Raw genomic sequence first — 27,753 nt, forward strand, 5'->3', positions numbered from 1 at the left:
AATACTGGAGGTATGCCATATATTGGAATAAGTGTGTACTTTCTCCATTTTTAAAACAAAACGACGGCATGACTGTAAGGAAGCCATTCCGTTATTCTTTCGAAAAGAAACGCTTGGAATAATGGAACAAGTGTTCGCAGATGCATCATGATAAGGTGTGTCTAGCGTCATTCCGGAAAGTATGGATACGATATTGATGTACTGTATTATTTATGTTTGTAAGTTCGAAGCAATAACTGGGTAATACTTCATATTGGGTCTCTCCTCAACCAAAGTATACTAAATGCATCAGCGAACTGTGTACACAAAGGTAAGAAATTGTTAAGTTACTCACTAAAAATAATTTAAGGTTAGTTGCATTTTAATGAAGTAAACATGTGGCTTCGCAATTTCCCAAGAAGAAAGTTTTTGATTAACTATTATTATCTACATTGCAAGAAAGTCATTAATTGTGAGGGGTGCCGAAATAAAGAGACTAAAAAAATATATATATAATGTCTTATCGGCTTTTTTTAAAGGTCCCACAAACCAATAAACTTAGATATCGAATGTAACTGGCCGTACATAACTTTACTACCAATCACCGGCGTCAGCGCAAACTATGCTTCACGGCTACACTGCAGATTGCAGCACACGACCACGTAACAAACCAAACTGTAAACCCCAAAACCAGAATTTTCGCAAGAATCAAAAGTGTAGAGCATTTTCTTGCATAACTGTGCTATCACCGGCCCTAGCTCCACGCAAAGAAAAAAAAATTGTACTGTACATTGCACTTATCTACTATCAAATAAAATAAACCTTTCAATTACGCTGGTAACCTAGTTAGAGCTACATATTAAAATATTCCCAGTTAAACGCGATCTTTAAATTAAAAAGGTATTAAATAAATAATAAAATATTTAAAATAATTAAATAAATAGTAAAAAAAAATTCTGTTTACAAAAATTTTACAGTATAGTTTATGTATGTAGATTGCATGTAACATTAGAGAATTAGAAGCTTCTGGAAAGGTTAGATGTACATAACGGAAGAGGAGTTCTACACCGGAAATGACAAATAATTGCAAAACGTGTTAGAATTAAGTATCGTGTAAGTCTTAGAGAGAAAATTTTTTATTAAAAAAATATATTTTACAGACCTTGAAGTAATAAATCACGCTGAGTTCCCTTATCAGATAGACGTGTAGTGTTTTCCATCCGAGTATTCAGAACCCACTGTCACCTCGAAATGACCGTGAAGTGAGCGCGCATGAAGACCTTGGGCTGAGTCATGGTTTGCACCACGCTGCCGAGTCACGAAGCTCACTCAATCATCATAAAAGTGTTTATAGTTGAAAGCTGTCTCTTCAGCCATGGTTTTTTTTATTGCTTGGCTTTCTGTTGCGCGGTGATGTTGTGAACGCTTAGAAATGTCCGCAAAAACACACATTCATCCCTAGACTAGAGAAAGTTCACAGCAAATTTACTCCTTGACGAAATAAAACAAATCTGATCTCCACATTATTTCGAATGATGATCTTTACGTAACACTTGCAGCTTTCGATCGACTATAATGAGCTCGATGTCGAACAGTCTAATTAAATTATTCATAAAATTTTATTGTAGATTTCGGAAGTCTAGGACTAACATCGCCATAGTAACACGAAGTGTACTTAGTGAAGCCCGAAAATGATTTTTTTTTTCCTATTAAGGATTAAAAAGTCATCCTGCTTGCACCTTTCAAGTATAAAAACGTGGTAAAAAAAAAACAACAGAAGTATATAATACACTTAAAAGTCCTCAGCAGTACAGACAACAGCAAATAGTTTATAAACATCAACTTTTCACGTGATTCCACATGCGAGAGTCGCAGGTTAGAAGTAGGAGTGAAGGGCTGTTAAATTTATTTCTCGAATTATGATGTAAACAGTGCAATAACCTTATTGCGAGAGCAAAACCTTTTTTTAATCTACTTAAAAAACGACGTAAATAATAAAACAATTTAAGAAACACTTTTTCTACCCTCACTTTTACGTAATTTTCCATAAATATTACGTGGCTCCGCAGAAATTCCGGTTCCCCCTCCCGTCTTCGACTGTAAAGCCGTGTTCCCGGCAGTCCTCGCGGCCGAGTCACAAGGTCAAGAGTGCACGTGATAGGCCAGGACAGATGACCTTCGCCAGACTCACTCATCGGGCGCCTCCACGCCTCCAGAGAGAGAGAGAGAGCGAGAGAGCGAGAGACGGAGTGAGGACATCTTCCTATCAACAGTTTTTAGGTCATCGAAATTTTATATCTTTTTTTGGATTGGCTTCGTTAAAGCATGGTTTATAATTTCATGGAATGCCTGAAGTTAATAGGCATTCCCCTGTGCAATTATTGGGGTTCAGTATTTAACTAATTTATTTGAAAATGACCACAAATGTAACAATACTGTCAACAGACACTATGAAAAGGTCTTCGAAAATATTTTCTTGTGTAGTATCATCTGCCTTAAAGAAAGAAATTTTTCAATATAAAATATGTGCAAAAAAATTACGGCATTAAACCAGTTTAAACCAATATGGCGTCTTCCGGTGTCTGTCTTCTCGTGAAGCCTGTGACTCGCCAAAAACATCGGGTTATTGTTTATTCATGCCGCTTTTTCATAAGTTATATAAGATTCCGACACTGGACGAACATTTCATGTTATTTTTCGCAGAAAATACTGTAGTCTCTCAATCTATCCAATGAACGAGTGTATTTACAAAATATTCGTGCCAGGAATTCAGCTGTCATTACACACGAATTATTTCACTAAATAGAATTGAGTACGTTGTTTACCAAAGAACTAAGCTAGTTTCCTATTTACCAGTAAGAATATCAAGCTGTCAAACTAAAAAAAAAAAACTTTGATGAAGAAACCTGTCGAAAAAAAAGGGCAATCGTTCGTGAGATATAGCATACACGCGTTACATCGATTTTGCAAATAGTAAGGCAAGAATCACTTATTGAAACGGTATGTTTGTCACAATATAGACGTTCATTTTTATTTTCCACTGCAAGGATGTATACAGCTGAACTTCAAAAGTCCCATTTATGGTGTCTCTCTTCATAAAAATCAAGAATTACTAAAAAAAAAAAAAAAAACTAAATACCTTAAATAAAGAGACTCAGGGCTCTCGAGATACGTTTAACTCGCCATCTTGAATTGTTAGGCAGTTAGTTTTTAATTGCATCTAATGGCTCGAATACCGGGGCACACATACGATGTGCAGAGCTTCAGGAAAAACAACGCGATTTTAAAACCACTCAAGATATCCGAGTGGGGCCTGCTTACGAAGAGCATTTAAGAATTCGCTGAGGACCGAAAAGTACTTTTGATTTCGGATTAAATTTTTTAACTGTATTTTCAGAAGAGTTAAAATGGCTAAAATGCATGTTTTCAGAGTAATTTTTAGGCGTAAAACAACTGGTACAGATTCTTGAAAGCACTTAAGGGACTTGATTTACACCTTTATCTTCATTTCTCTGCCATATAATGATACGGTCACCGCTCGAATTTCACAATTATCTTTGAAAGATTTGTCCAATGGGAGTGCATGACTTGATGTAGGCTTTTGGACATACGCCATTGCTAAGAACATGTATGTCTGTAGAAGAAAACTACAAAAAAAAAAAAAACACAAATGACAAAAACACAAATTAAGCAAAAAAATTGCTGTTGTCAGGATTTAACACCACACAATACTCCACAACAGGAGTATGGTCAACAAACAATGCTTAGCAATGGCGTATGTCCAAAAGCCTACATCAAGTCAATTTCACAGTTGTCCTGTGACGACGAGAAGACTGCGCGCCAGTCCAGAGGCCATACCGCGCTAGAAGCACCAGCGAGCGTCGCGCTTATCATCCCGCCTCGCTAACACACATACACCTCTGACGAGGCGCACGAATCGTATCCGCTACGCCGGCTCCGTCGCCATTATTTTTGTTCAGCGCTGCAGCAGCCAGCCCACGGCCTTACAGCAGCCATGCATCTCACATCCTCCGCGTGATAGGCCCGGCTGCCTTGGGCCTGTCTGCGAGAGCCAATAAGGATGAGATACGCACGCAGGCGGCATGCACATCACCAGCTGAACAGTCGCCGACTTCCCGGTGTTTTCGAGCCCTGCGTATGTACAACACGGAAAAAAAAAGAACACTGAAAAATATTTTGTAATGGCTCATATATCTCAAGGCCTCTAAAAGTATATATCGTACCAGGAAGAACCTCCAAGATGTTTAATTTCATTTGCTTGGCTTTTATTCCGTCTCGTTTACAGAGGTTTTACATAGAGATACGTAAAAAAAATTCAGGTTAGCTAGGAATTAATAGTCATGGGTAGGGGCAGGTATTTTTCGCGAAAAGATCTGAACGCCTATTAGACTGCAACAAGGTATACCCGCAACTGTGGTTTCTTCCTTGTGTCTGCGAGAGAAGTCGTTGCCTTATTTGACCGAGCCATTCAGGAAGCTTTTGCTTCCGTACTGAATTATTGTGATTGGTGTTGTAACAATCGACAAGTAACTGAAAGAAAATCACCCAATAACGGAACACAGACAATGCTACAGTGTTTTAACTTTCAGCTAGTTACGAAATCTTTTCGCAAAATCTGCATGCCCCTAGTCATGGGTAAGCGCTGCTACAACGCGTAAAACAAAAGCTATTTTAAGTTTACATCGAATTCTAGTTTCTACACAAAATGACTAACACGCACTCCTATACACGTTATTTAAATTATTCTAAGCATCCTTGTAATGGGAAAGATTTATATAAATAATTATTCTGGACATACGCCATTGTAATTTGCATTGTATGTATAGATAAAAACCGAAGAACGGACAGAGAAAGACAATACACAAACACTTGGAAAAGAAGCCAAAATCAGACGATGTCAAATGTTAAATGTAAAGACAGCACAGAGAACTCCGTGGAAGGAATTAGTTAAAACAATATCACAGCACAGGCGATCACAATAGGCAGAGATCCGTAAATTTAGCGGATTCATTTGGCGTCAGGCTGAAATTCACTCGTATATACATGCGGTCTACCTTGCGTCAAAAACAATCTGAGACTTTGCCAATGACGCCATACACAGCCAAGATGGCGGGTGTAATGAAATGTGCAAAGTGTACAAAAGTGTTTTTTTAATAATATTTTATTATAATTTAATTAATACAATTTTTTATGAATTTTTAGCATGAAAGTTACTGATTTTTAGGATGATGGCCGTAACGATAATTGCAGTCGTTATTTCAAAATTGAAGATGGTATGTGTGATGTAAGATATTTTTATTTTTGTTGTAATTTTTAAGAATTTTTTAATACATTATTAGTAAATTACTTGTTTACTCTCGCCGGGAATCGAATCAAGGACCGAATTCGATTAAGTAACTAAACATTTGAAATCAGAATTTTTTCGGAATTGTTTGTTCAAAATTTAAATAATTTGAATTTTATGGTCAAGGTCGAGGTCCTGTTAATAGCGGCTTATGGCGGCTTGCTTTTAGGAGTCTTAAGCCATTTTTAGGAATTTGTGTTCTTTCTAAGGTTTTTCGATTTCCTATTATTATTATTTTTTAATTTTTGAGGAATAAAACGGGAAATTTTCCGTCAAAACGGGAACTTTTTCTTCGAAATAGGGAATTTGTTTTAGGAATTTTGAGTCATTTTTGGCAAATCCTGAAGGTCAAGGTCATCCAAGATGGCCGCCGTGAAGTCACAATCCAAGATGGCGATCGGCTCCCGGCTCCACAGTCAAAAGCCAGAGCCAGGAAATACTTTTTTTTATATTACTGTCAACAAAAATGCTTACATCCTTTAAGATGCACTTTTCAAGGAACTTATAGGCTGTAGGGTCATTTTTGAAGATATTCGGAAACAACATTTCAGTCAATAACCAACTCACAACAGAAGAAACGGATCATGCGACAAGAATAAAAAAAGACTTACAAGAGATGCATTCAAGTAGCAAACTTTGTGGACAAGAGTAGGCGCACAAGACATTATTGAATAAGACTGCGGGCAGTTAGATGCATTTGAGTTTCATTTTATTTCTATATTAAGACTCTTAACTTTCCAGATTCGTCACACAATAATTTTAAGTTTTAAAATAAGTGAATTTTTATCAAAAAAAATTTCTATGATACACATTTTCCCTTTTAAAGTAAAAAATAAAAAAAAAATGACAACATTCAAAAATGTAAAAAAAAAATTGAATTATTTTTTCAGTTCTTAATTTTTCAGGGTCACTCGCAATTGAAACTTCAAAAGTCTGGGAGAAATAAGTGGCGATATCAAGCGACAAATCTATAACTCACTCAAGAAAGTCGGCGCAGCCCATACACGGCTCTGCCTGCTAACGTAAACGTGGTTCAACATGCATGTCAATGAACCCGGAAATGTTCCGGCCTCTGGTCAGAAAGCCGGACATGTTACGGGTCCGGTGACCTTACAGCGCTGTGTTTGCTCAGACCGATGTTTTCTTTATTAGCTGCTGCCGGGACCGCCCGGGGGCAAACACTTATGTCGGACCCCTCCCTAACACAACTCTTCAACCCCTTCACTATTGAAAAAAAATCAAGACTGCAAACCTTTAAGAGATTACACAGGGGAACACTCAGTGATTTTTAACAGCATTTTAAGAAAAGTTTTTAATGTTTCTCTCAATAAAACATATTTTTCATCTCTTTATGCCTTTTCAAAAATATGACGATTTTTTTTCTTTAAAAACTAAACAATTTATATAATACTTTAAAAACTTAAAACATAAATATTTAATACCTAACAACTTAAAATTCAATAATCATTTCAATTTTGTTTTCTCGAACTTGACGGAACTTCAACATCAGTACACAATGAAGAGCTCAAATCTTGAGAACGAAGAATTTTGAAAGAATGAATTATTCGTGATCGTCTTATTACTTTGTTTTTCATCTGCTATAGATGACACAAAACCCAATATTAAATAAATTTATCTGATATTTGTAAGCCTTTCTTCTTTTTGATGCATTTCTTTTGCACACCTAATTGATGACGGTATTAAATAATTTCTTGGGAAAATTGAGCAAATTGTATTTTATGTGACTTGCATTTTTAAATAAATAGATAGAATATAGAAGTAGCACTTATCAATGAGCTTAACAAATCTGCTATCATATTTCTAGCTTCGAACAAAATTAGACACGATGTATATTTAATATGTCACCTAACAATTATATTTTAAGTTACCCACTTTATTATCTGCATGTTCAGCGATACAGGTCATTTAATTACTACTCCAAGCCAACTGGAGAAACTGGATCGAAAAAATATACACACGCACACACATATATAAAACACGATTATGCTTCGCCAACTTATGTGTGCGTTGAGCCCACTATAACACGCTAAAACAGAATGAAGACGGTAGACAAATCAAGAAGCGTAAATAACTCTTGAGTTACTGGCTGCAACAAAAGCTGTCACACTCATTATCTTGAAATAACACATCCCTCACACAACATCCACCTGTCGTGACCCGACAGATTTTTCATTGTCTTATCAGGGTTTTAACATTCCACCGACAAGCGAAAACCAGGCCTCCTCATCACAGATGAAACAAATTATCTTACAGATGTATTTTTTTATCTCTCCTTGTAATCTGTTATCATAACTTCCTTCCGGGCATATTTTCTTGTACAAAGTTATCGAGGCCGCGACTGTAAACGTGATATGAGCTTATCGCATAACTTAAGGTTTCCATCCACGTTTTAAAAAGTCTTGAAATGTAACCGGGTCGCTCTGTTGGATATGTTGCGCAGAATAATTGCTCCCGAGAACAATGTTCCTCAATTTTTTTATACACATTTTCATAATAAAATATATTTTGGTAATTCTACGGCTTTGCATCACAAACACAATCAATGCTTTCCTTTATTTTAACATACAACTGGATATGCGATAAGTAACAATTACATATCAGGCTACCAGTCGGGTAGAACTACGTCGAAAATAGAACACGCTAATTTTAGGACAAGTGTATTTGGAGACAAGTAAGTAAACGAATACACGTCTATTTGAAATGTTGGTACTTATATCTATAGTCCAATACGCTATATATGTGTGTTTCTGCGTGTGTTTAAGTATACGTCAAGACTATACAAAACCCCTTCCTTTTACTAACCCTTCCATGATATAGCTATAAATCCCTTACTTTATTACTTAAATTATCTTCAGCTATGGATGTACGAGGGGGGCCCAAAAAAACTGGACTGAGAGCGCGCATTCGTAGACGTAGTAGACAGTTCTACCGCTAGACGGGGTTAGTAGATACCTTCACTAAACACTGCCCAGACGGCGTCAAGTTTTAGGTTAACTTTTAATCGTAGTATTTTTTCTCTTACTGTTTTCGTGTTCCACCTGCGAAGGAAGTCGTTATGGCTGATTTAAAAGGGCAAAGAGTGTTTTTGAACATTTTTTTTCCTGCTTGAAAAATCGACAACGGAAGCTTACCAAATGCTTCAACAGGTTTAGAGTGGTTTGGGCGCTTTAACCGTGGGGAGATGAGTGTTCAAGACCATGCTCGTTCTGTGCGCCCTTCAACATCTCGAAACGATGAAAACGTTGAAAAAAAATCCGCCAAAAAATCAACGAAGCTTGTCGTTTCACAATCGACGAGATTTCAGAAGAGACAGGAGTGAGTTGGAGCTCGTTCCAGCGGATTTAGACTGAGGATTTGCAAACGAGACGTGATGCCGCTAAATTTGTTCTTCGCCTTCGGGGTTGCTACTGCCGAGTGCTTAGAGATCTTTTCATCATTTCAACAAGTGTTTGTCCAATGACTAGAGACCTGCAAAATTCGCGGATTCATTCGGTGATAGGCTAGAATTCAAACACATATACCTCTTAGATAATTTTGCTATTGGCTTACTGTTCATCTGGACGAATCTTAACCAGTTATAATCCCTCAACCAGAGAAGGATCGAATCACAGACAAACCAGCTGAGACGACTTACAAGTCGGCAGCCAATGAACTTGCGTTACTTGCCCGAGTGTACAGGGGTACGTGCAGTCTATCCTGAAGGCCATCGAAACGGCGAATTTTGCAGGTCTCTAATAATAAATAACTTTTTATAACAAAAATTCGGTTTTGTTTTGGTCCCCCTCGTATAGCCCAGCGCAGCGCCCTTAATGCTAAAAACTGGGACAGAGCAGGCAGCCGGGACTGAACCCATGAGCCAGACACGGCACCGCGTGGACAAACTCTCTCGGCAAGTACAGCACAGATCAATGACAGATCAATGAACAAGTTGGCCTTCGTGGCGTGGTGACAGCGTAGCTGACTTTCTGAACCTGAGCACGTGTCGAGTCCCATCTCGAGTGTGTTCAGTATGTGTTGATTTGTATGCCCTGCCCTACTGCACACTTAAAAACCCCTCAAGAACAAATGAGGCATACGCTGAAAGTAGCTGCTCGTGTCAAGTAATATAAATCAAATAAAAAATACATAGTTTTCGGCATTTATAATTATTACTGTGTTATTTTCTATTACGGCATTGTGATATTAAAAATTGTTTTTTTCTTGCCCGTGATCAATTTTATTTTCATAGGTCTGTTGATGTCTCGTACCATTTACATCATGTCTATAAATTACTTTCCCATGGCTTTCTTTTGTATCCTTAAGAGAAGAAAAAAATAATATTGCAATTTTAATAATTTCAGTAATTATATATCCTCTTGTTTTTAACGATTTTCACCACACAATTGAAAAACGGTGTTTTACGGGATACCCAAGCCACATTAATTGTAGCTAGTCAATTATAACATTTTCGGATATTTTTGGCATGAGCTATATACATTCAAAAATTAGGTTACCCAAAATGCCGACAAACACTTCTATCCAAAAGCGTTACAACATTCATTTAGGATGCTCTGAAACGCATGAAAACTGTAAAGGTGCAAATTGAATGGAATGCGATAATCACATGGATAAAAATCACTAGAGCAGCAGGCTGGGATCGAACCCATGAACATTCGATAGGTCAAGTATGCTACAGCGTTGCAAAACAGCTGTCTTCCGTTACAATCCAAACGTAAACCATCCACGTTAACTAGTGCGTTAGTGCCGTATGCAAAAACACACGCAAAAAATATTTTTCTGTACTTTTACAAAAGATTCCTTTGGAAATCAGTTGCCAAAAATTATTTGTAATACTATGAGAAAGATTTTATGAATTTGTACTACACATGGCTATGGTTATTTCTGCATATATGAAATATATTTTTCGAGATAATACTGAGTATTTCTTACGAAGATTGGCGCATAAATGTTTTAATTGTTGTTTAATTCAAGCATAATTTTTTTTAAGCCGTGGAAAAGATAATCAAATGTACAAACAATATGACTTTATGTTGTTGTATCACACTTATAAGCGCAGTTAATACTGGAAAGCTATTTAGGAAACAGTTTGCAAATAACTAACTACTGGAGCAAAGGGACAACACAAAGCATAATTGCCCGGGTAGGAATCCGAACCCAGTATAACTGCGAACACTATTTTATAATGGTACAACTGTTTTCATATAAATGTACAAATTAAAAATATCTGTAATTTTACACGATACTTATATTCCATTTACAAAAAAAAATTACATCGTACTATTCCACACCATTCGATTAAAAAATAAAATAACCTAAATTATTTTAATTCGGGAGTAACTTCAGTTCAAAATACGCTACAACAAGAGCGTTCATTGTAAATCCTTTCAGTGGTAAGGGGGGGGGATAAAATTTCAATACTGAGAAATAGGTACAACTATTACAAATAAAGCCGGGTGCCCTCCCCAGGGAAATTTCTGATCTAAAGGTGCAAAATGATGCTATTTTAGCAAGATTCGTACCTAAACACTGAATACACGTAATGGTAGAAATTAAAATGGCGAAGGAATTATCAACTGAAATATCGAGCACTCAATACGTATAAAATAACACAGCAGAATCTACAGTGTTGCTTTAAATTTCTTTCCTTTCGTTGGTTGGAATGTTAGATTGTTTAAGATTTTGGAAAACGGGTAGGGCGTGGGGGGAGGGGGGGGTACATTCTCTCTCTCTCTCTCTCTCTCCCCCCCCCCCCCCCCCCAACCCAATCAAAAGTATTCGCCACTAGATTCGTAAATCCTTATTTTGTTCTTCCCTGTTTCACTACAGCCAAATGCTAGAATACATTACTTTATGTTAAGGTCGATTCCCTTACCCTATTCACCAGCATCGTTTAATTATAATCCTCTAACGAACTCATCAATGAGGCGTAAATCTTGTTTCATATACACATACTGTGATGATTATACAATAATACACACGCGCGTGTCTATAATACAAAATATGCGCGTGTTCTACTATGATATCGAACAAAACAGCTTAACTTAATGTACTGAAAACAAACTACTTCTTTAGTCGCAATGATAATCAACGTGGAGCAAATTTTTTTAAATTATGTTGATACAACGAAACGCCAATTGAAAAACGTTTTAAGCTTCTCTTTAAACTCTTAGATTTTTTGATACTTTTCAAAGTACAGCTGCGAAATGCACCAATAAACGCTACAAAGATCCAAGAGAGAAAATCAAGTGAAAAGGAGAACAGAAGGGTGGGGAATAAAATTAATAAATTAATTAGTAAATTTAAAATACGTGCGTTTCGAAAATACATGCACAGAATCGTTTTAAATTTATTAATATTCCATCTAGCTGGCATGTTGACAGCTAATTCTATGTTCCTTCCAAACATAATGACGAATGCACTATTATGAACCATATTGTGAAACTTACTTCCTTTCAGAATAATCTTACTCATAGTACATCTAACGCATGCAAAGTTCAACCAATTATTAATAAAGTTTTTACTTACTATTTCATGATATATTTGGCGGACAGCCTAGACTGCAAAATCCTACTAATCGCATACTCCGCAATCTGTTCATTGGTTGCCACATTTTTATTGGAAGCGTTGAATATACATTTAACGATAGTCTGCCAACGACTTAAATGTCCACGCATATTCCATTAATACAAACGAGTCTTTCGTAAAATGGGGGAGTGTGTCTAGAATTAACAACATTCCTACATTAAAACAACATTTCACTAATACGGAAATATGGTACCGTTTTCGTTTCAACAATCAGTTATTAAAAATATATATGTATACTAATCACTTCAAAACATAAATAAGGAACTTTTTTTTGTTAAAACGTACTAACTTAGTTTCACCGATATATCGTAACCACTCTCTGCATATAAAAATACAAAAGTGATTCTGATTGTGTATTTTTATCGCAGCTAACTTCCGGAGCTTGCCAGAAATAACACACATAAATAGACGTGGTGTGTCAACATGCCATTACAGCGGTGCCTGACTTACCTGTCGAATGGAAGGGGAAAGGTCGGTGGAAAATTTCCACTTGCTTAGACGCGCGAAACGAATTACACCGCCGACCACAGCCCAGTTCTGCTCACCTGCCGCCAGCTTACACCGGCCGGCACTGGTCGCGTGGTGGTCGTGGCGTCTGGCGACGTCCTAGCCAGGAAGATCGGCACGGACCGGTTGGAACCCGCCTGGCCTCTAGCGGCGGCGACACCAACTCCGTGCCCCTCCCGAGTTGCGCAACCGTCTAAAAATAACCTCCCCCAGCGCCGTGCATTCGCGCGCTCTCTTATCTGAACACATTGTACGCAACCGGTAAAATGTTACTGAATGGCTGTGTCGCCAAGCGGCGCATGGATCTCATGGTGGATCATACACGCCATTTTTAGATTTGTCTGTTTTCTGTAATTATTTAAAACCAGATTTGGTTTTTCAAATAATTATTAGCATCATACCTACTACTGTAAAAATGTCTATAATAAAGTATATCGATATAGCCTGGTAATAAACTGGCTCCATCATGTGAAATTCAGGAAGAAATAAAGGATTATTTGACACGGATGATAGCAGAGTAATAGTTATATACTAGAACACGAATGCTGACTTCAATAAGTTCTCAAACCTTGGCTACATTGTTTGTTAAATAAAAAATAATAATTATATCCTATACTGCAAGCTGCGGCTGATATTTTCTAAATCCTAAATGGTAGGGTACGATGCCCCTTAACGGAAAAAATGCAAAATTTAAAAACAGTCCATTAGCTTCATCCTTCATCTATTCATTTTTTTATCGATATTGAAAACAACGAAAACGGAAGTGGAATACACGTCTTGCAATGGCTCTCGCTACTGACGCGCGCGCGCGCGCACACACACACACACACACACACACAAAGTAGCAATGCACTAAATCGTCCAATACATAAATCGGATCATTCGATACTTTGTCTCAATATTATCGAACATAAATACTTTTGAAACTACCATATATAAAATTAAAATTTTAAAAATACTCATCATCAATATCTTTCGGTTTGCATTTTCAAAGTTGGCAAATTATGCTTGTAACATTTATTTTAGGAGTAGTCTACACTTTCTGGAATTTCCACAGCATTAAGTGTAGATATGTGTGACCTGACAGGAAAACTCATAGGCCTTTTGTAGACCGCGCACGCAAGCCACAAAGTAGAAATGTTTTAAGTTCATCATTGAACGGCTTTTTTACCAATGAAGCTGTCAAAAAAGTGTTATGGCAGAGGCAGTTAGTGGGTCGTTGTGGTTATTAAAATTTTGGGTGACTTTTTATGTCAAAATAAGTGTTTGATATTTCATTATAAGTACTTTCAAATGTGTTCTATATCAAGATTAAACTTCACATTTGAAAACTGAAAAAAAAAAGTGTTTGTGTTGGTATACCGTTTGTAAACAAAACCACGTGGCTTTGTTTACAAAAGCTGAATTTAACTCGTTCTGTTGGCAAATCGTAAGCCAATGAAGTTATATTGCGAAGAAGACAAGAATCGGTCTATATTATATATTTTATTTAATGTCTATTGGAAAATCACCAGAAATATTTATATTTTTAACAGTTTTTGCGACCGTAAAGGCACAAATTCTTGCTTGTATTTTTATCGAACTATAAAACTGTTACTATAACTAATTTTTATTATTTTAAGTTTTAAACGGTTTTTACTAACTTTTTTAACTTGTGATTCATATGTGACAGATGCTTTTTTTTTATCCAAGCAGTAGTCATATTTAAATGTCGTTTGTAGTGAGTGAGTTTACGAGATACCAACGAATTCATGCTTAAAACATATACTCTCTCAGTGTAATCACTTCCACCCACTAAAGCTACGGCCACACAGGGCGCTATGCTCGCTATGCTCGCTATGTTCGCTATGTTCGCTATGTTCACGATGTTCGCTTAGCGAAGAACAGATAGCCAGCTGCATCCCAGGTGTGACTGGCTGCACTAAGCTGTCTTCGATATGTTAGCTGTGTTGGCAACGTCGCCAGGTGTTTGGTGCTCGGCTATTTTTTCTAAAACGTAGCTGACTGCGCATGCGTAGGTAAACGAAAACCTCTGTTTTCGCGCGGAATTGTGCTGTACTTTTGCGTTTGCTTTTTAAGAAGTTTAATTTCTCTTAGCATTGTGCTTTAAATTATCAAGTGAACGGAAAACTTAATTGAAAAATTACGAAAATATCCATGTTTAAGGAATAAATCGATGGAAGAATATAGAAGGCAGTATATGCAGGACAATGCCTGGGATTTGATTCCAAGGGAATGCTATCAGACTGAATGGAATTTATCCTAAAATAAACCATAAATTTGGTTTCGTCCTCACAAGCAACTGCCTCATTAAATGATGAAATTCTACCAATTATTTTGTATTTATATGAAATTCATGAGCCCATTTATTTTATGCGTTTAATGCCTACATGGGAGGTAAATTAATATATTTTATTTCAGTTTCGGACTCATGGCGTAACAGCCAATGGCAGAAGAGTAGGGTGCCAATTTGGCGGGACTAGAGAACTGTTTATCAATAATATTGTTACGAACGCAGACAGGACCGCGACGCGCGCCAGGTTCGGAGCTGGCTCGTGGCCCCGCACGGCCACTGGCGTCACGCGCCGGGACACGTGCCGTCCACTGACGTAAGGCATGCCACACTGGCCTGGCCGGATCACAAGGGTCCTCGCTACCATCCTCCCCCCTTACGCACCCATCGCACCGTCCCGCCTCATGACCCTTTTGGCGGCCTGGGAATTCTGCGTGTTTCCAGAGGTCGCCGCGCAGAGTGGCGCGAATAAACACCGCCTTTCTGGACTTTTCGGGCGTCGGGTCAGCCGAAGGTGACGTGACATCCCCCCCCCCCCTCCCAAGTCAGTTCCAGAAAGTCTGCCAAGAGTATCAAAGCAGCGATACCGGCCTCCGTGAGAATTCCGAGCTAAGAGTGAAGAGCGGAGCAGCGGAGAGAGTCTCCCCCCTCGGGGAGTGATACTGGCGATACCCATGCGATCAGCGAGAGGTGAAGAGGGCAAGTGGCCCTTGGTGAGCGAACCGGACCTATCGGGAGGCGACACCTGCGGGAAGGCCTGGCGAGCCAGTCGGGTGCGACGAGCGATAGTTGGGGACTGAACTGCGGCGCGGTGTGGCTGAGTGTGCGAAGGAAGCGGACACAAGAGCGAGCCACTGTCGAGCCAAGCTCCAGTGGAAAGAGTCAATGTTTCAATGACCAGTGGAAGACCAATTGTTGTGAACACAGATCTTGAGTGCAGTAATTAAATTTATGGTTTAGACATTAGTAATAAATAAAACTGAAACAATTAATTGGGCTATACCTTACGAACGCAGTTTTCTCACCACATTATACTCGTAACAATATTGTGGCAAGACATTGTTGCGATATTATAATGCTTAGGTGTAATTCCTGCTTCAAATATCAATCAATGTTATACCTTATAATAAAAAGTAATCCGCAATTAAGGTAGATTGAAGAAAAATGGTTCGCAGTTAGAATGGTTAACTAAAATTTTATGTACCCAATCAAATTTATTTATTTATGGTTGGTCAGATGTCACGGATCGTCATTTCGTAGTTAATATAGTTATTTACTAACACTAGCGACAGATGTGGGATGTATCGCAGAATTTCACAGATTTAAATTGTCAGTAAGATTTCAATTGCAAACTTATTTCGCACAGGTCATGTGCAGAGTCGAATGCATGGCCTGCTGTGCACTCGCTTATTTTTTTGACGTGACGTCTAATAAATCGATGAACGCCGGCTGCACGCACGAAAAAGGATTACTCATTGTCCCGTTACACACATTGTCCCGTTACGATGTGTCCCGTTGCGCTCATTGTACGCTTGCGCCGCATCTATCTCTCTTCCACTCGATTGGAACAACCATCGATTTGACTTTTTCGAGGCACATTAAACTTGAAACACTCCCATTCGTTTCCTACTTTTCCTATCATCGTCCTATGCTTAACAGAATAACACAGATTGGAAGAAGTTAAATAGCAAACATGTATAAAAGTAATAGTTAAAATAATCTCTTCGTTAAAGTAATAAACTTATTTGAATTAATGAGTGCAAATAAAAGTAAATTTATCAATTAAATTGTAGATTTCATTTCACTCCTTCTTTGTATCCATACAAAATAGTGATAATTCAATAAAAAAATATTCATTTGTATTCATAAAAGTATGCAATCATTTCATAAATGTTTTGTTATGACGTTGTCACGTTAAACTATCGTCCGTAAACCGACTTTACAGACAACCAATTTTTTAATTATGAACACAGCTTAAATGTTACATATTTACACGACTAAACAATTTACTTGTTACTTGTGAGTGATGTATCATGTATGCAAATATTTGTGTCCAAGAGCAAAAATTATGACATAACAAAAATCGAAATTGCAAGAAGCATGCTCACATAAACACAGGGGAGTCGATAATGGGAAAAAGGGAGAGGGGGGGGGGGGCATGAAGAGCTAAATACCCGGTGCTTGGTCACCAGGAGGGGGGAGGGGGTTGAGTTTCCACATATTTTATCATGCTTGGATTTTCCCTGATAGGGCTAAAATCACAAGTCTATTGTTAGTCGAATTCATAGGAAACCTTATGAAAAGGGACTGGAAAAATTCGCGCTTTCAATGACTTCGAGAATAGACTCCACGAACCGCTACATACTCGGGCAAATGCCACATTCTCATTGGCTGCTGACTTGTGATACTTGTCAACTAGGATGCTAGCGATTCGATACTTCTGTGGTCGAAGGGCCATCGTAGTGGCTGGCTCAAAGTCATAACAGATAAACTGTGAATGTCCAGTCACCAATCACTGGCACTTAAAAATGTTTATTCGTGGGTCAATCAATGTCTGTCAAGTTCCACAGTTCGCACTACTCACTGGAGCTGGGCTCAAAAGTGGTTCGCCCCTTATCACGCGCCTGACCACACACATAGTCTCGCGCCACTCAGTCGCACTCTCGATCCCGTCACTCCGCGTCGCGCCACTCTCGAGGGGGTCTCTCACCCTCTTCGCCGATGTCGCACTTCCCTTCACTCGCGGAACTCTCCGAACTCTCAAAACTCGCTCGGAATTCCCACGGAGGCCGGCGTCGTCGTTTAAATACCTGTGGCGTCCTTCTCGAACCGACGAGAGCAGATGTGACGAGTCGCGTCATCCTGGGCCGACCCGACGCCCGAAACATCGAGAATGGTAACGCTTATTCACGCCACTCCACGCGGCGGCCTCTGTAAGCCCGGAATTCACAGGTCGCTAAAGTTGATATAGCCATAGGGCTTGACGATGCACGGGAAGCGGAGGGTGTATGGGTAGCGAGGACATTTGTAATTCGGCTAGGCACACATGGCATGCCTTACGCCAATGGATGACGCGTGACGTCAGTGGCCGTGCGCGGCCGCCAGCCCGCTCAAAACCTGGCCTTGTCTCTCGCGTTCGTAACAATATATAATTCTTGCTGCTCTGGTACTTTGGAATTTTGTTATTCACCAAACAAATGCTATAAAAATGATATCTTGTTTGAAAAAAATTATTATTCTACCATTCCGTAAGGTTCAGGCGAAATAGGGCATATGTATAAACTACGTACTTTTTACAGACCATAACACACAACGATATGTAGAAGGGTGAGGAAGAATTATAGAAGGATTATTAGACAATTGTTTACCTGCAACAATACATTTCGCAAAAATTCATACATCGAAAACCTCAATTCAGTTAACCATTAACAGACGGCTAGGGGAAATTTTCTTTATAATTTGTCAGAATTGAACACAATAGGCGATGACTAGGGTCATGTATTTTTCGCGAAACGTTTTCTGGACCAGCTGTGTGTTAAAACATTGTAGCATCGTATGTGTTCCGTGATTGGTTGAGTTTCTTTCAATTGCATGTTTACTGTCGGCACACTAAACGCAGTCATTCAGTGCCGAAGCCAACACGTCCTGAATGGCCCGGCCAAATAGTGCAATGGGCAATGGCTAGAGACAGGAAAAATTCGCTGCTTCACTGTCCTCTAGGGTAGACTCCACGATCCCCTACATACTTGGGCAAATGCCACAAGCTCATTGGTAGGGGCAGGCATTTTTCGCGAAAAGATCTGCACACCTATTAGACTGCAACAAGGTATACCCGCACCAGCGGTTTTTTCCTTGTGATTGGCGTCCGTCTGCGAGAGAGGTCGTTGCCTTATTTGGCCGAGCCATTCAAGACGCGTTTACTTCCGCACTGAATTGCTGTGATTGGTGTTGTTACAATCGACATGTACCTGGAAGAAACTCACCCAATCACGAAACACAGTCGATGCTACAGTGTTTTAACTTTCAGCTGGTCTCAAAATCTTTTCGCGAATTCTGCATGGCCCTAGCAATGGGCAATGGCCTCTCTTGCAGATGGCAGCCAATCGCAAGGAAACAATCGCTAACGCGGATATAACTTTTTGCAGTCTAATGAGCGGACAGATTTATTCGCGAATATTACCTTCCCCTAGCTCTGACCCTTATTGCATTCAAACATGCCAATTTAACATTTCCGCGCGGTTTTTGTGAAACCATTTATATAAAAGCATCTTAGCATTCACATATTTAAATAGTTTACGTATTCTGAAACTTCGCTTAAGGTTTTCTCTCACACCATTTTGATTCTTTTTTATTTTTTCGTCCTTAATATTAAACTAGAGCTATTTCTGTTAATTCATCACTATACCTTTCATGCATTAGTTGTTTTGTCACAAATATTTTAAAGAGATATTTACTAAATGTGATATAATTGGTGTAAAAAGTCGCGTGATAACAATTATAAACACTTGCATGGCACTTAAAAAAAATCTGTTGAAAATATAAGTGATATAACAGCAAATGCAAGAGAGGTGTAGTGTTAAATTTACAGAATTTGCTCTCAACTATTAGCAGAGGCAGGAAAAGATCTGAACACTTATTAGACTGCAACAAGGTATACCCGCACCTGTGGTTTCTTCCTTGTGATTGGCGGCCGTCTGCAAGAGAAGTCGTTGCCTTATTTGACCGAGCCACTCAGGACGCGTTTACTTCCGCACTGAATCACTGTGATTGGTGTTGTTACAATCGATATGCACCTGGGAGAAACTCTCCCAATCACGAAACACAGACGATGCTACAGTGTTTTAACTTTCATCTAGTCCCGAAATCTTTTCGCGAAATCTGCATGCCACTAACTATTAGTAATGACGAGAAAATTAAAAAAAAAAAAAATCAAAATGACTAGTGAGACCCCGCATTAAGGCGCAAGTCCTTTGTTACCGAAGATACAATACGTGTTACTATAGGTGCTGGTTCAGAATGACGTCACTGAGACTCGGCGACGCCTCCAGTGCCGTCGTCGGCGTCAGTCGGCCGTGTGACGCCACGTGAGCGGCGGCATGCGGCACGATGACTGGCGGGTTGTGCCGCCTTGAGCGCACCGCGCCAACATGTAGCCTACATACACCTGTCACCGTGAAGACAAATCATCGTTGCATCCCTGAACAGATGATGACGTGTGGTTTATGGCTTTTTCTTTTTTTTTATGTGTTGTGTATTCGTACAAATATTTTCCAGTAATGAAATGCGAAAATCACACACACACACACACACACACATATATATATATATATATATATATATATATATATATATATATAAAGATGAGTTTTAATGTACAGATTGAGTTATGTGGCTATGGTTATATTTATGTGAAATACAATTTCCGTTTCCTTTTTTTTCTTCCTTCGATGTAGTTGAAGGGGGGGGGGGGGGGGAGGCGGAAATTTGCTCACGGGGTTATGCACTCATTTTGAGTCCATGTGAGAGTCGACCGTAATGGATACAGGAAACTTTTTGGCGTCTGCTCATCTTGTAATTTTGGCAGTAATGGCATCTCCTTGAGAAGGCGGATTAACAGTTCTGGGAACGGCAGTCGAGCGTAGAAAGAGAAGGAATGTTGTTGACAGTCAATGTTTCCTGTGATCTTTGAATATATATACTGTATAGAAGTCGCCAGCCCAGGTTAAAATTTCTAATACGGTTTTGAGGTAGTTGGTTAATTCACCGCCGCAATCGCCACCATCTCTAGGGCATCGACTTGTGGTGGTCCCTAGCGGACAAGTGTCGAACTCTTCAAACACCTCTTCGCCCTCCCGTTGAACGACCTTGAGCTGCAGTGAATGAAAGATGGGGGGTGCGGGGAATGACAGCGGGCGACAGGGCTGCGCTCTAACGTGTAAATAACAACTAAGACGATACAGGGCGTTACGGCAGCGCACTGCAACGGTGAAGTTCCCAAGCTGCTCATCATACGCTTCTGAAAAACGTAGAGTAAATCCTATCCACTCGCGACTTCTATACAGTATATATATTCAAAGCTGCGATAAAGGACAATTACTACGCAAAGTAGATTATACGGTCCTTCTCCATGTATATTTAGCTACTTATTAATATGTTAAAAATAATTTCTTAAGAAAATTTAGTTTAATTGGAATTTTTACTTGTTTATGTACATCCGAGCTATTACGCTCAGTGTAAATTCGGATATTACACTCAGGCAAAATAAATTTATTTATTTTATTTTAAGATGGTGCGTGGTTATAAGTGTGTTAAAAATAAAATTACTAAGTATTATGTAGGAAACACAGAAAAAGCAACTCTGAAGATGTTTAGGAAAATAGTGAGTCTTTGAAAAGCAGCAACTTAATTTATCATTTCATTTTCCACTATGACGCGTAGAGTTAATGCGATAAAGAAATATGCAACTTAAGGGAAGGAAATTATTTATTAACATAATGTTTTGCCTGGCCATCACTTCAGAAGAAGAAGAATTATCCACCGAAAAGAAGGAAACATTCTCACACATTTCCCACCACACACTTAACTTCCGAAGAAAATTACACAGGAATAAAGGTGACACGAGTTCTCAAGATGGAACACTCTGAAAATTGAACTAATCTTAAGCGTAAAAAGATTTGCCGCAGTAGCAATTTACAAGGGAGAAAGGAAGGGAAGTTTGAAGACGAGCCCTGTAGGCGCGCCCATGAGCGTTACACTTACTTCACCTCATTAACATTATTGAGTCTTCAGCCACCCGTGTTGTATGCGAAGACGAAAACTGAACCAGCGATGATGGGTTTGGGCTCGGCGAGAGAGAGAGTTTGTGTGTGTGTATGTGTGTGGACATAACACAGCATGTGGTAGAGACCGGAAAAATTCGCGGGTTCAATGACCTCCAGGATAGACTCCAATATCATCTACACACTCGGGTAAATGCCAACTGTTCATTGGCTGCTGACTTGTGAGTCGTCTCGACTGGGTGGCCTGTGATTCGACACTTCTATGAGTGAGGGTCTCTAATTGGTCCTCAGTCTTCCAGATTAACAGTGAACCAATGACAGAAGCAGCACTAAGGTATAATTATTTGAATTTTAGCATAACACGAAATGAACCCGCGAATTTTTCAGGTCTCTAAGCATGTCCATAAAAGAATGTCCCAGTTATACATTTTAAAAGTATCAACTGAAAAAGAGATGCCGAGTTTTCGTTCAAGGTCACAATTAAAGAGTAACTCAGTACTGCTTTGTTGTTTTCTCGCTTGCAGCGCCACCTAAGCAAAACGGCGACTCCTGAGCGTAAAGCGTTTTGTGTTCTGCAATTTGCTAAGAGTGAATCTGTGATTTCAGTTCAACGTGCGTTTCGCTTGAAGTTTAATTGACCAAGTCCCTGACAGTTGGATTGGTCGTGATGATCGATACAATCTCTTTCGCTGGCCTCGATGTTCACCTAACGTAAACGCCATGCGATTTTTTTTCTTTTGAGGCTTTATAAAAGATCGTTTCTACGTTCCGCCGCTACATAATGGTTTTCCAGAGTTGAGACAGATTTGAAGAAGCTATTGATTCCATTACTCTGGACGTGTTAACCAAAGTGTGGGAAGAATTGCACTTAGGTTGGATGTGTGCCGTATAACTTAAGGTCCACATACTGAACATTTGAAAGAAAACTATGCTAGTTTACCTTCAACTTGATGTATGATTTTTTGTAAATAGTCTACATTAAACGGTTACAATACACCCATATGAAACTGGGACATTATTTTATGAACAAACTGTGCTATTGCGTGAGTAGAGGTTGTTGTGTTTGCAGGGCATGCTGTGTCGAACTGTTTAGAAGAATTTAACTGACTTTTCTGTAGACCGTGTAGTATTATGTAGAAACTATCAGTAATTAGTTATTCTCAGGAGCATGCATTTTTCGCGAAAAGATTTCGAGATTAGCTGTTTGTTAAAACACTGTAGCATCATCAGTGTTACGTGCTTGGTTGAGTTTCTTTCAGGTGCACGCCCCATGTTGGCACGCGAACCACAGAAATTCTGCGCGGAAGCAAACGCATCATGAATGGCCTGGCCCAGTAAGGCAATAGCTTCTATTGCAAAGTCTGCCAATTTCAAGGAAGAAACCGCTGGCACGACCATACCTCATTGCAGTCCAATGAGCGTTCAAAATTTTACCCCGAAAAAAATTCCCCATAATTATTCTGAGTATTTTAGATTGTTTAGAGACATTCTTGTTTGTGTAGTTTAGTTGATAAAAAAATAAATCTGAAAAAAATATATGTATAATATTTTAATTTTAAAGACGACCTCGATCAGAAAAGAACGTACCCACGTACATTTCCCAATCTTAACCGTATAAAAAAAAATTACATGGTCGGTGCAGAGCAAGCTTGAGTGCATCAGTTTGAGTAGGTTAGAAACAAAGCTAAAAACTGGAAAAATTCTTGTGTTCAGTGACCTTCAGGGTAGACTACACAGAACCGGTATAGTCGAGCGTATAACGCCAGTTCGTTTGGTGGCTGACTAGTGGGCCGTCTCAACTGGGTTGTCTGTGAGTGGATGCTTCTTTGGTTGGGGGTTTCTTACTGGCCCAGAGCCCACCAGAAAAACAGTTAGCAGATAGCTAAAGGAGCTCAAAATTTAGTTTATTACAAAATGACTCCGCAAATTTTCTCCGTGTCTACTAATGACAGTCCCGCGTGACCTTGTAACTACAGGCGAGAATGGCCACAAGGTCGACCTGCACGCTCTCACTAAGGGCTAATTCGCCTCTGTTGGTGGCGAGTGCAGACCTACGTGTGACATCTTTACTACAGCAGACAACAGGGGGTCGCGTCATTGCAGTTCACGTAGAAAAACATAAACATAATTTTTTCGAGGATTTATTGGGTAGCAAAGTAGACTTGAAGCCAATACACATATGCTCCACGTTGATGATTTGACTACAGTGCTCTTGACACGCCCTTGATGACTCCGAGCCAGTTATAAACAAGAAGATAATGTGGTTATTCAATCACGTGTAACGCGCCAAAGGATGTGATCTTGTTATTAGTCCAATGATCACTCTAATAACGCTTATTATGTATAGGAAAGTTGATTATACCATGGAGTGAAATGAATCCGCAAAATAATCGGGGCTATAGTTATAACATTTTTTTGCCTTTATTCTGAAGATGTTCTACTACAAAGACCTTGCATGTTGTGTTTTGTAACAAATTTTGTCACCAAATGTCTGCTAGTTGTAAAACTTTAGACAGAATATTAGCAATGAATTTTTATTTTATCTAATTGATTTCGTTCTGGTGACACACTAGAAGTAATTTTCTGAGTTGCTACATATGGGAAATGCATACAAAATTACTCTTATGTTGTATAATTTTATAGATATTGCTTTAAAAAAATTATATCTGGACACAGGAAAAAACGGAAAAACATAAAAGACCCCTTTAAAATATTTCAACAAAAAAACTCACACGTGACTTTAGTAATATTAAAAAATAATAGTTTAAAAATTTGTCATGAAGATAAAATCTCATAAATTCCCTGTGGCGTGCTTTTCCTATTCTCATGAGAGTCCAGGATTAGGGCGATACATTACACTTGGTTGAAGCTGCAGAGGTCAAGAAGACAGGCACTGAGTCAGTTCGCGGGCTCCCACTCGTCAAGAGACGCGCGGGCTGGTGACGCAGTTGCAGGCAATGTCAAGGTCACTGAATATCTCTCGCCGAGTTGTGGAGTGGGAGTGTCCTAGCAATGACGGATAGCACACCAGGCTGCTCACCGAGTCCACACCTATGTAGGGCGTGCTGAAAACCGCCTCAACATCACTGGTACATGCTACCGCCGAGTTGTGGAGTGGCAGTGTCCTGGCAATGACGGATAGCACACCAGGCTGCTCACCGAGTCCACTACTATGTAAGGCGTGCTGCAAACCACCTTGATATCACTGGTAAATGCTACCGCCGAGTTGTGTAGTGGGAGTGTACTGGCAATGATGGATAACACGCCAGGCTGCTCACCGAGTCGACACCTATGTAGTGCGTGCTGCAAACCGCCTCATCATCACTGGCACATGCTACCGCGGAGTTGTGGAGTGGGAGTGTCCTGGCAATGACGGATAGCACACCAGGCTGCTCACCGAGTCGACACCTATGTAGTGCGTGCTGCAAACCGCCCTATCATCACTGGCACATGCTACCGCCGAGTTGTGGAGTGGAAGTGTCCTGGCAATGACGGATAGCACGCCAGGCTGCTCACCGAGTCGACACCCATGTAGGGCGTGCTGCAAACCGCCTCACAATCACTGGTACATGCTACCGCCGAGTAGTGGAGTGAGAGTGTCCTGGCAATGACGGATAGCACACCAGGCTGCTCACCGAGTACACTTATATGTAAGGCGTGCTGCAAACCGCCTTGATATCACCGGTAAATGCTACGGCCGAGTTGTGTAGTGGGAGTGTACTGGCAATTATGGATAACACGCCAGGCTGCTCACCGAGTCGACACCTCTGTAGTACGTGCTGCAAACCACCTCATCATCACTGGTACATGCTACCGCCGATTTGTGGAGTGGGAGTGTCCTGGCAATGGTGGATAGCACACCAGGCTGCTCACCGAGTCGACACCCATGTAGGGCGTGCTGCAAACCACCTCATCATCACTGGCACATGCTACCGCCGAGTTGTGGAGTGGGAGTGTCCTGGCAATGACGGATAGCACGCCAGGCTGCTCACCGAGTCGACACACATGTAGGGCGTGCTGCAAACCACCTCATCATCACTGGTACATGCTACCGCCGAGTAGTGGAGTGGGAGTGTCCTGGCAATGACGGATAGCACACCAGGCTGCTCACCGAGTCGACACCTATGTAGTGCGTGCTGCAAACCGCCTCATCATCACTGGCACATGCTACCGCCGAGTTGTGGAGTGGGAGTGTCCTGGTAATGACGGATAGCACGCCAGGCTGCTCACCGAGTCGACACCTATGTAGTGCGTGCTGCAAACCGCCTCATCATCACTGGCACATGCTACCGCGGAGTTGTGGAGTGGGAGTGTCCTGGCAATAACGGATAGCACACCAGGCTGCTCACCGAGTCGACACCTCTGTAGTGCGTGCTGCAAACCGCCTCATCATCACTGGCACATGCTACCACGGAGTTGTGGAGTGGGAGTGTCCTGGCAATGACGGATAGCACACCAGGCTGCTCACCGAGTCGACACCTATGTAGTGCGTGCTGCAAACCGCCTCGTCATCACTGGCACATGCTACCGCCGAGTTGTGGAGTGGGGGTGTCCTGGCAATGACGGATAGCACACCAGGCTGCTCACCGAGTCGACACCTCTGTAGTGCGTGCTGCAAACCGCCTCATCATCACTGGCACATGCTACCACGGAGTTGTGGAGTGGGAGTGTCCTGGTAATGACGGATAGCACGCCAGGCTGCTCACCGAGTCGACACCTATGTAGTGCGTGCTGCAAACCGCCTCATCATCACTAGCACATGCTACCGCGGAGTTGTGGATTGGGAGTGTCCTGGCAATGACGGATAGCACACCAGGCTGCTCACCGAGTCGACACCTATGTAGTGCATGCTGCAAACCGCCTCATCATCACTGGCACATGCTACCGCCGAGTTGTGGAGTGGGAGTGTCCTGGCAATGACGGATAGCACACCAGGCTGCTCACCGAGTCGACACCTATGTAGTGCGTGCTGCAAACCGCCTCATCATCACTGGCATAAGCTACCGCGGAATTGTGGAGTGGGAGTGTCCTGGCAATGACGGATAGCACACCAGGCTGCTCACCGAGTCGACACCTATGTAGTGCGTGCTGCAAACCGCCTCATCATCACATGCATATGCTACCGCGGAGTTGTGGAGTGGGAGTGTCCTGGCAATGACGGATAGCACACCAGGCTGCTCACCGAGTCGACACCTATGTAGTGCGTGCTGCAAACCGCCTCATCATCACTGGCATATGCTACCGCGGAGTTGTGGAGTGGGAGTGTCCTGGCAATGACGGATAGCACACCAGGCTGCTCACCGAGTCGACACCTATGTAGTGCGTGCTGCAAACCGCCTCATCATCACTGGCATATGCTACCGCGGAGTTGTGGAGTGGGAGTGTCCTGGCAATGACGGATAGCACACCAGGCTGCTCACCGAGTCGACACCTATGTAGTGCGTGCTGCAAACCGCCTCATCATCACTGGCATATGCTACCGCGGAGTTGTGGAGTGGGAGTGTCCTGGCAATGACGGATAGCACACCAGGCTGCTCACCGAGTCGACACCTATGTAGTGCGTGCTGCAAACCGCCTCATCATCACTGGCATATGCTACCGCGGAGTTGTGGAGTGGGAGTGTCCTGGCAATGACGGATAGCACGCCAGGCTGCTCACCGAGTCGACACCCATGTAGGGCGTGCTGCAAACCGCCTCACAATCACTGGTACATGCTACCGCCGAGTAGTGGAGTGAGAGTGTCCTGGCAATGACGGATAGCACACCAGGCTGCTCACCGAGTACACTTATATGTAAGGCGTGCTGCAAACCGCCTTGAAATCACCGGTAAATGCTACGGCCGAGTTGTGTAGTGGGAGTGTACTGGCAATTATGGATAACACGCCAGGCTGCTCACCGAGTCGACACCTCTGTAGTACGTGCTGCAAACCACCTCATCATCACTGGTACATGCTACCGCCGATTTGTGGAGTGGGAGTGTCCTGGCAATGGTGGATAGCACACCAGGCTGCTCACCGAGTCGACACCCATGTAGGGCGTGCTGCAAACCACCTCATCATCACTGGCACATGCTACCGCCGAGTTGTGGAGTGGGAGTGTCCTGGCAATGACGGATAGCACGCCAGGCTGCTCACCGAGTCGACACACATGTAGGGCGTGCTGCAAACCACCTCATCATCACTGGTACATGCTACCGCCGAGTAGTGGAGTGGGAGTGTCCTGGC

At 41.1% G+C, this 27,753-nt stretch overlaps 1 protein-coding gene across 5 annotated transcripts in view; it reads right to left on the bottom strand.

Annotated features, from left to right (window-relative positions):
* The window catches only part of LOC134529156 (protein FAM13A), a 174,398-nt gene that overhangs the window by 88,745 nt on the left and 57,900 nt on the right, over window positions 1-27,753 (bottom strand). For 2 of the 5 annotated variants that reach the window (XM_063362939.1, XM_063362938.1), the window contains exon 1: window positions 12,401-12,576. The exons of 1 other annotated variant lie outside the window; for it this stretch is intronic. The gene's annotated coding sequence lies outside the window, so the exon portion shown is untranslated. Of the gene's footprint in view, window positions 1-12,400; window positions 12,591-27,753 lie in introns of those variants that run through there. 2 more of the 5 variants (XM_063362936.1, XM_063362935.1) reach the window with 2 other exon arrangements.

This window comes from Bacillus rossius, chromosome 2, assembly GCF_032445375.1.
Source record: "Bacillus rossius redtenbacheri isolate Brsri chromosome 2, Brsri_v3, whole genome shotgun sequence".
Taxonomy (NCBI): Eukaryota; Metazoa; Arthropoda; class Insecta; order Phasmatodea; family Bacillidae; genus Bacillus; species Bacillus rossius.